We start from the raw sequence: 9,835 nt of genomic DNA, 5'->3' as shown, positions 1-9,835 counted from the left end.
AAAATAAAAAACTTGTTGTGTAAATAGAAAATGAAGTAAATCAGCCAGAGTTTATTACTACCAACATTAAGAAACAATTATTTTATCCATACCCTTATCAACCTTTCAGTAGAAGAAAATAGAATCCATCACTAAGCCAGTAGAAGAAAATAGAATCCATCACTAAGCCATAAGGTTGAGAGAAAAAGTTTAACCAAATAACACCCTGGAAATAAAATTTTAAAACATAAGTAAAAAAAATTTAAATTAATAGAAGAACTTAAACATGGGAATAAATTGATGGGACATTTACAATACTTAAAGAAAGTTGAACAATAAAATCTGCAACTGTGTTTTCAATATACTTTCCCATCACATCGCAGCAATCAAAGTCTAGTTTTGTAAACCAAAAGGTATGAGTTTGAATCTCCATTATACATCAAGTGATCCCAAAGTTATCAAGAGTAATTTAAATCGTATAATATCATCTCAAAAACCTTAAACCATAGTCGACTTCTACAACAATTGACTATTTGAGAAAAAAAAGATCAAATTGAAACAATAAACTACCTTCTCCTCCAAGTTTATCTCAAGGAATAAGTTATTAAATGCACACCTTTACGTGTGAATCTTTTATAAACATACAAATGTTCCACTAGCAATATGTATGCCAGCTTCTTATTGCATGTTTTAATAAATAAATAAAACAAGATTACATGTCCTTTACACAAATTAGAAATTTAGTTGTGTTAAACCACTATAACCCATGAATTCAAAATATATACGTTGAAAGTTAATAAGCGTCCTCCTATCTTTTTTTTTTGACGTTAAAGACAATTTCATTAATGAAAGTCTGGCAATAAATCAAATGCCAAGACCGCATAAATACAAGGTGGAGTTTCTTCAATCCATATGCAATCTAAAATCTTAAGAGCATATTCGTCCTCCTATCTACATAAAGCTCCGGTGGGAACGAACAATTATTTAAACTAATCTATGATATATGCAGAGAAAAGTTCATATACCTCTTATCTTAGGAATTAAAGATTGATGTTTAAAAACCAAAATAAAGAAAAACTAATAAAATATACCGATTGGATTTTTCTTATTACCATTTCCATTGTCACTAGTCTTAAGTACAATAAACATGTATTTAACAGGTGGGATGACCAGAATGGTGTAATAAAACATAGATAAGACTATGAGAATATCGTCCTTATGTTGAATACTGTAACGCCCAAACTAAACTTATCTAGAATATTTAGAATGTGCGTTAAACTTAGTACTGGATACATTAAAATTACAATAATAAAAATTTCGACTGAATAAATATATACATCACTGCATGGTCGTACATTTGCTATTTGAATACATGTATGAAACCATAATAAATAATCTGAACTGATACGACACGAGCTTGTGGAAATATATCATTCAGCCTCCTGTATTGTCTCCTTGCCATGTACAACCTGCTGATCTGAAATAAAATAAAAGGGATTGGGGTGAGACGGGATGTCTCAGTGAGTTCCACCTATCCTAGGTTGTAGGCAATCACAGGGAACCTAGGATCGCCATCTGTCTCTAAACTTAACCCATTCCGGGTTTATACTGTTTTATCATGCATAACTGAGCGATCGGGGGATAACTAGGATCGCTATCTGAATTACTAATATAATTCTAATACTAATGACAAAATCATAAACATAATCATAATGTCTGTCATATTATGTTAGAAATGTTAGCGTTGAACAAACAATATTATCTGAGTTGATTTTACGGAATAAACCCAGGTGGAGTAACCCCGGAATTTATTCCACTCTGACCGGTATTAATTTCCAACTGGCGGGAACCCAACTGACGGGGATACCGGACTCCTCTGATTATTGTGGGGTCATCCTCACGGATAGTGCCCGTTCCAACTGGCGGGAACCTTTCGTATCCAACTGGCGGGATAGCGAAAGCCACATTTTAAACATGTTTTAATATTGTAACTTGAACTAATTTTCTGATAACTGAGTTAATCCTCAACTCCACTACTGACGGGGAGATAGAGAGGAATAACTTATCTTAACTGATTTTCTTATAATAACAACATCCTGAAACTGATAATAAAGACGTAGTGATTCTGTCTTTATTCTGAAATTAATTCTGATACTAACCTATTTAGGTTCTAGGCATATCGTTGTCATATGCCATTCTTAAAAGGTTATGAAATTTCCCCATATCCTGATAAATTAAATCCGACTAATTAAGCCGAACTTTCATACTTAGAATTCTTTACTTTCCAATGATTGGAAATCTACCCATGAATAATTTGTTTCAATGGCTATTTTACTCTAAATATTCCTTTACACAAATAAATATACACTATGGTTGTGTATGGTTAGAGGATATGCATAATACAATTTCGGCTACATATTCGGCAATAATGAGAATTGGAGTCTTAGCCAAGCTAAACCATTATATTACCTTAAAAGTGTAATTTATATTAGCCAAGAGTCGAAATAAAGTAATAAAATCAAACAATTCTCACTTTACGTAACGTTAGCCGAAATTGCATATTTATTCATTCTCACGTAAAACTTATCATAATATTTTTCCTCTAACTTCTACATTACCATAATCATATTTATCAACATAAAAGTTATTTTAGAGTACTCTAGCAAGGGTATAAATCTTAATCATATTGTCACTAAATTATGTACTAATGTACTAAATCATATTCTATTATTCTAAAGGCATAATTTAACTACCCAAAGGGAAGTTTTCTAACTAAAGGAACTCACCGTGAATCATTCCTGCAAATTGCAAGCAGTTTATCCCAAAATCTGCAGCTCTGCTATCTCCAAAACTCTATAATCATTTTCCCAAAATAGCTTATGCCTTGACTTATAGGTCTTGACTTTTCCGAAACAGTCCAACCCACTTGTGACATACTCCTAACTCATCAACCAGCATATAGAAAAATTACCATTTCAGTCCCTGCACCAGAAGTTTGCCGTTTGGCTATTTAAGCACTTCCAAAATAGCTTAATTACTATTTAAGTACTTTTATCATCACTAAAACAGCTTATAATTTTACCATTACTCATATACCAGTTTAACATATCTCTCCTAAACTGGTCATTACAAAACAATACTTGAAACAACTCAAATTCCAATTTAAGCTATTTTCCAAACGGCTTAACTAGAAACTTATGACTTTTAGCATATCAATTTCAATTCAAACTTTCACACATACTTCCAACATGAATAATCAGCCCTTTTAATCACTTACAAATCAGTTTGAATCCACAACTTAATCATTTAAGGCCTTTTGATCAAAACAGCTTAACTGACAGCTTATTCCTTCTAAACCATTCATTTTCTGTTCAAATTTTCCAGAATCAAAACATACATGTATACACAACTCATATCCCATTTCTGCAGCAATACTAACATATTAACTTCAAAAATCAGTTATGGAAGTTATTGGAACAACTTATGGCTTTTAGCTTCTAGCTTTCTACCTTTTCATTCCAAACAGCAACAACAGAAAAATTGCTACTACTAACAGCCCAAAATACAGAGTTATATCAGAATCCAAAGGCAATAACAGCTTATGCTTATAATTACTCAACATAACTTAAATTTCTTCTCAAAATAAGCACTTTTACCTCACTTTTAGCTTGATTTTGCAAGAACCCAAAATCTGAATTTTGAAGAAGAGGCACAACCAGGGCAAGGTAGGAGAAGGACTGAGCTTGTTAAATAAGCTAGAGGCTTCAAGAATCAATATTGTGTGATTGTTTTGTTGAATTTTTGGAAGAAAATAAAGAAGAGAGAACTTGAGAGTGAGAGGGAGAGAGGTCGGTTGTGAGGGTGAGGGAAAAGGGAAGAAACCAGATTTTTTTGGGGAAAAGAAGGATGTAGAAAGTGTGGAAAATTCTAATGGTTTTGTCTTATATACTCATTTTAATAAAAATGACCATTTTGCCCTTTTTACACTCTTCTTCAAACTAAATATCCGATTAAATGTCCTAAAAGTTTTAAGCGGCAAATTCCATTCTCAATAGTCCGTTGGAATAATATGATTCGGTCCTGAAAAGTCTTATGCACAATTACCATTTTGTCCTTCTCTTAAATTTTTCGATGATAAAATAACTGATACTTAATTTTTCATGCGGGGTATTACAAATACGCTCTTGGAAGGTGATTACAAACACATGCATGGGAGAAGTTTCGAAGTCACCCTAGACAACTCCCATGCTTTGAAAAGCCAATAAAAATGCAATCATCCAACCCTACTAATAACAATCAATATCCAAGAAACAAGTGATAAACATAATTATCTTATGAACAATAAGTCATATGTTGCCCAACGCAATTTACAACTGAAAGTAAATTGTGTTAGGCAACATGTGGCTTATTATCCATGAGATAATTAAGTTTGTAACTTGTTTCTTGAATGTTGATTGTTATTAGTAGGGTTGGATGACTACATTCTTATTGGCTTTTCAAAGCGTAGGAGTTGTTTAGGGTGACTTTTAAACTTCTCTCATGCATGTGTTTGCAAGCACCTTCCATGAGGGTATTGAGCAAAAGGACGACATTTTCGACGTCTTATCTACGATTTTTACACCGTTCTGACCATCCCACGTGTTAAATACATGTTTATTGTGCTTAAGGCCAGTGACAATGGCAATGGTAAGATAAATCCAATCAGTCTATTTTATTTGTTTTTCTTTATTTTGTTGTTTATATACATTCACTCATTCCTATTATAAGTGTTAAATTTATAAAATAAAAAATATTTATAAAATAAAAAATTATCTCAAAGTAAAATTCATTTTTAGTTTTCAACGTGATATTAATTAATTCGTTTTATTCCTCTAATTATACTATTAAAGTAATATTATGTATATTATTCTTGAATTATTGTACTTTTCACTTTGTATCTACCATAATAGTGAATGCATTGATATTTAATGAGAATAATTTAGTTAAAATTGCTATTTTGTTTTCATTTATGACATATTTTTAATCACTAGTAAAAAAAATACATTTAGTGAAACGTTTTCCCAATGATGGAGCTCATAACCGATGTTCAATGTGAAAGATAATACAGTAACAATTTTAAAATTATTTTGAATTTTACTCAAAATGAGTAGTTGAAAAGTGATATGAATTTTACTCAAAATGCCAAGAGTTGTGAGATGTGTAATTGTTAAATCTAAATATTTTGTGGTCATGTATTAAAATATAATATTGATATCTTTAATTTGAGTGAAATATATTTTATTTTGGGACATATATTATGCACTCTGTCACACTTTATTTTGTTGTGTATATATTAATATTATTGTTTAATTATATTATTGGCGGTAAAATTGAGAAATTCATGGACATGCATATATAATATGCATGAGTTAAATAAAGACAATAGAGATGATGTCCCTTAAATTATTTAAGCAGGCCTATATAAGTGTTGGAGATGAGTCCGTCTATATGAAAGTTTGGGTAGACCATTTAGAGTCACTTATGAAATCAGACATAGGTGTAAGGCAAAAATGCAACACGCATTGAAATTTTTTGGAATTTTGGACAAGAGATCAATGTGTGTGGTGAGATTATTAATTCACAAACAGAATGATGTTCTTAGAGGTTATAATATCACCGACATTCTAGTGGTTCAAGTTTTATTTGCTCTATATGCTAATTCATAGTCAAAATACATTATTGTTTATGTATTACGCTTTTGGGAACACCCAAAACTTTAAAATAAATTGTAGGGGATTATTGTTGTAAAATATTGACATATAATTATCTCCATATAATGGCCAACAAATAATTTTCACATCAAGTAAATCTTATATTAGAATAAATAAATTAGGGAATAAGGGAAACTCATCGAATTGGTTTCCAACACCATTCTATCAACATCTTTAAATTAAACTTGCTGATACTTCCACCATATATCTTAATCAATTATGAAGAACTGCAGAACAAGCAAACAGTAAAACAAACAGTAAAAGTCTGAGACATTGTCCTTAATGGTTTTCCGCATTATATATACTAATTTTCAAGATTTAACAAACCCTTTTTGATATGTAATCGAAGAAACAAAACTGACAAGAAAATATATGCTAATGTGGAAAGCATACCAGCATTTATCTCATTCTTGGCTTTCTTCACATGCTCATCTGGTTTAATATCCACTATGAGAGTCTGAACTATCTTATATCCATAAGCTGACATGGCCTTCATATAAACCAGGAGTGAGAAACCAAAATTTATGCATGCTATTGCTAACAACTTAGTACACTTGAAACAGAAAGAAAAAAAGAATTACCTTTTCAAGCTCTTCCTCAACAGCTTTTGCAAGTACATTTCTGTTCAAATAATAAGTATAGTGTAAAATATAGGCTTGCATATACATGTGTATAGTATTATTCAGGGTTTTCATTGAGGAACTATTATTTAAGAGTTTTTTTTTTAAAAAAAAAATATTTAAAAAAAATAAAGATTCCACGTTAGCATTGTCAAGAATACATGTGCCAGTGCCACGTCACTAAGCATGCGGATGTGGCGCTATCATGTCAGCACTTTCAATGAAGAGTTAACAGTAGGAACTAATTACATAGATGAAAATCTTTAAAGAACCAAAATCCTAAGGAATATTTTAGAGGAACTAAAACCAAGAGTGTGTATATTTTTATTTTATTTTGAAGAAAAAAGTGTGTATATTTAGAGGGACCATTTACTTATTTAATCCTAAAATCTAAAATATAAGTAATAAAGGTTTAAATTAATAGAAGAAATCAAACATGATATCAATAAAAAACTTCAATGGTGTTTTCGATATACTTTACATCATGTAGCAGAGGTCAATGTCTAGATTTGTGATCCATAAGGACTAAGTTTAAATCTCTTTGTCAAAAAAAAAAAAACGTTTAAATCTCTATTACACATCAGCTGATCCCAAACAAGTGGGAATAAACAAGTATTTAAAACTAATCTATCATATATGCAGAGAGGGTTCATATACCTCAAACAAGTTTACGGCCGATTTGGGGCTAAAATCAAACTGACATTGAATTCATTACGGCGCACACACAAACCTCAATACAAAATCATAAATATGGAGAGATGTCACAATGCTCTCCTAACAACCACATTTGAACAAAGGACATACGACAAGAATTACACATCACTAAATTCTTGTCGTTTGTCCTTGGTTCTATTGTGATTGTTAGTAGAGGGTCGTGATAAAGCATCAAATCTATGATTTTGTATTTTATATTGGGTTTTTGTGTGCGCTGTAATCAATAGAATGTCATTTTGCTTTTAGCCGGAAATTGGTTGTAATCAATGCAATGCATGTTTCGGAGGATTTTGCGGGATTGCAAATTGTTACTATTATTCATATAGTGTCCTTTTTTGTATAATATTATACATATATATTTACTTTGTCCCTTCAAAAAAATAAATATATATTGTGTGATCAATCAATTAGATTTAAGATCATATCCTTTGGTCCTTTTTTTTTATAATTTACATTAACATGTTGATGAAACTTTTTTCATATCACATTAGTTTTTTTTTTGAAAGGTTCATATCACATTGGTGTCAGTATTAATTGCCATGTTTCCTCAAAAAAAAAAAAAGTATTAATTGCCATGTGGACTTCCATTATTTAAAAGCGAGAAATAAAATTAAAATTTTTGGTTTTTTTGAAAGGTTCATATCACATTGGTGTCAGTATTAATTGCCATGTTTCCTCAAAAAAAAAAAAAGTATTAATTGCCATGTGGACTTCCATTATTTAAAAGCGAGAAATAAAATTAAAATTTTTGGTAGGGACCAAAAACAAAAATTGATATATTTTTAGGGTCGAAAAATATATTTAATCATATGTTTTGACACCCCTTCCTAATCCCAAGTAGAAAATATTGATTTTGGCTATCTTGTTTATGGCAATATATAAGCATGAAAACAAAACGGTGAAGAAAAGTAAACTAACTTGAAGGTGCGGCCATTATGAGTGAGCAATAGATTTTTTTAGTATAGCAATATTGAAGGCAAATCAAGGATTCTAGTTGATAGTGAAACAAAGCAAGAATTTTGTATAAGAGATGATGCCTTGTCAAGCTTAGATATGAATATCGGACACTATGCTAACACGACACATAGACAGCAATAATAATTTGAAAAAATAGAAGTGATTCAAATTTACAACACATGTCGGTGTCGTGTATGACAATAATTAAATCTTGTGTGGGTACAATAACTTAATTTTTTTATAGCAATGAAAAGACAAATGTGTATAGTGTGACATGAAAGTGTAAACAAAAGCAAACATGAAGGTAAAAACTAAAAATAAAGGAACTCGTGAAAAACATACATATTGCAGCACCTTTTTGTCCAAAGCAACCCATTCATTTGTAGAATCATCCTAATGTCTTCAACCCCATATGTTTTCCTTCCCTAGAAAACAAAATGACACCAACATTTGATTTAATGAATTTTTAAAAACAAAATTACCAAATGAAAACTGCAATTAATAAATCTGATTGCAAAAAGAGGAAAGTTTGATTGTGTCGAATTTTCAACACCAAAAATGAAGAATAAAAGTGACTCACAGAATTAGGCTTTGAGAAGAGAGAAACAACGTGATGGAGATTTCCTGCTATTGGAATCAAAATATGATTGTTTAATCAATTGTGAGGCAATGTATAGTATTGTAGATAGAGACCGAGTAAAAATTCTGTTGGGGAAATAGCCTTATTCCGCGGAAAAAACAAACAACTACACTAAAGGCAAGGTCAAAGCAAAACCATATTTTAACAAGCCACTTAAACGGGAGTAAAAAACGCTATAGAGAAAAACAAATGGTCTTAGCAAATGTGAATTCACAAAATTTATACTTCCATTTTTGTTATGAATACTAGTGTCCAGACGAAAATAGGAGACTCCCGTGCCCGTTTGACTGCGCTAAACTCTCTCTGTGTGTGTATGTGTGTGTGTGTGTGTTTGTGTATATATATATATATATATATATATATATATATATATATCTGTCCGGTGAGAACGGTTGAGTGGCAACGGTGGCTGAGAATGCTCCGATGTAACGATAACGACTTCCAGTACAACGGTGATGAGTCATCATGGTAAAACGAAGGTACACGCAGGCACGTTAGCACTTCAACGCTCAATTCAGTAATGGAACTGGGAAAAAGTGTGTAGAAAGTATTGTGAAAAGTGATGTGTACCTTGATGGTAAAGCAAGTTCACTCTTATATAGGCGCGCGTTGGTCATAACTGTCTCAGGGTTTTGCTGCACGTGATTAGGGACGGAGGAGGACACATGTAGGGTGATCCTCGCACGAAACCATGCTTCAGCGTGTCACGGCGCATTTAAGCAGGCGTGCGCCTTCAGGTGTGGAGCCTTAAGGCAATGTCAGTTGTGCCACGTGCTGCCGTGTGATTGGTCTTCTAACCAGTCCAGAACAGTTTCCCCCCAAGCCGTTGTGACCTTTAGGGCGCAATGGCTTTAGCTGTGGATGAAGCTTTTTTACGTGGCGCCTGTGGTAGTTCGGCCTTTGTGGTGCTTGATGTGTCGTTGTCTTTGAGGCGCTATAGCTGTTGGTCCTGCGCGATTAGCTTAGCAGCGCCCGAGACATTTCAGTGGAAAAGTCGTTTGTTCGACTCTCCACGTGTCAGCCTCGTGAATTCCACTCGCTTTGGGGAAAACGCTTCACGCGCGGGTAGCTTTGTCTGCATTTCGCTTTCCAAAGTCATTTTAAACCGTTCAGTTCACGACTCTTTGTTTCTCCTAATCTGGTCCGTTCATTGTGGCAGGTTCGGGGCTATTTAA

General features: G+C 32.5%; 2 long non-coding RNA genes across 2 annotated transcripts; both read right to left on the bottom strand.

The window, feature by feature from the left end:
- Nucleotides 1-1,222: 1,222 nt before the first annotated feature.
- On the bottom strand, nt 1,223-4,083 carry LOC146915180 (uncharacterized). Its single transcript, XR_015014496.1, has 3 exons — nt 3,636-4,083; nt 2,766-2,961; nt 1,223-1,456 (listed from the first exon to the last, which is right to left on the bottom strand). It is a non-coding gene; the product is annotated as an uncharacterized LOC146915180 (long non-coding RNA).
- Nucleotides 4,084-5,754: 1,671 nt separating this feature from the next.
- LOC146915179 (uncharacterized) lies at nt 5,755-8,646 on the bottom strand. Its single transcript, XR_015014495.1, has 5 exons — nt 8,601-8,646; nt 8,363-8,445; nt 6,311-6,350; nt 6,123-6,219; nt 5,755-5,956 (listed from the first exon to the last, which is right to left on the bottom strand). It is a non-coding gene; the product is annotated as an uncharacterized LOC146915179 (long non-coding RNA).
- Nucleotides 8,647-9,835: the final 1,189 nt, after the last annotated feature.

The sequence above is a fragment of the Medicago sativa genome, chromosome 6 (genome assembly GCF_051527215.1).
Source record: "Medicago sativa cultivar Bolivia chromosome 6, Bolivia_mono, whole genome shotgun sequence".
Taxonomy (NCBI): domain Eukaryota; kingdom Viridiplantae; phylum Streptophyta; class Magnoliopsida; order Fabales; family Fabaceae; genus Medicago; species Medicago sativa.
The sequence above is the reverse complement of the archived record's forward strand: the minus strand, read 5'-3'. Positions and strand labels throughout refer to the sequence as shown.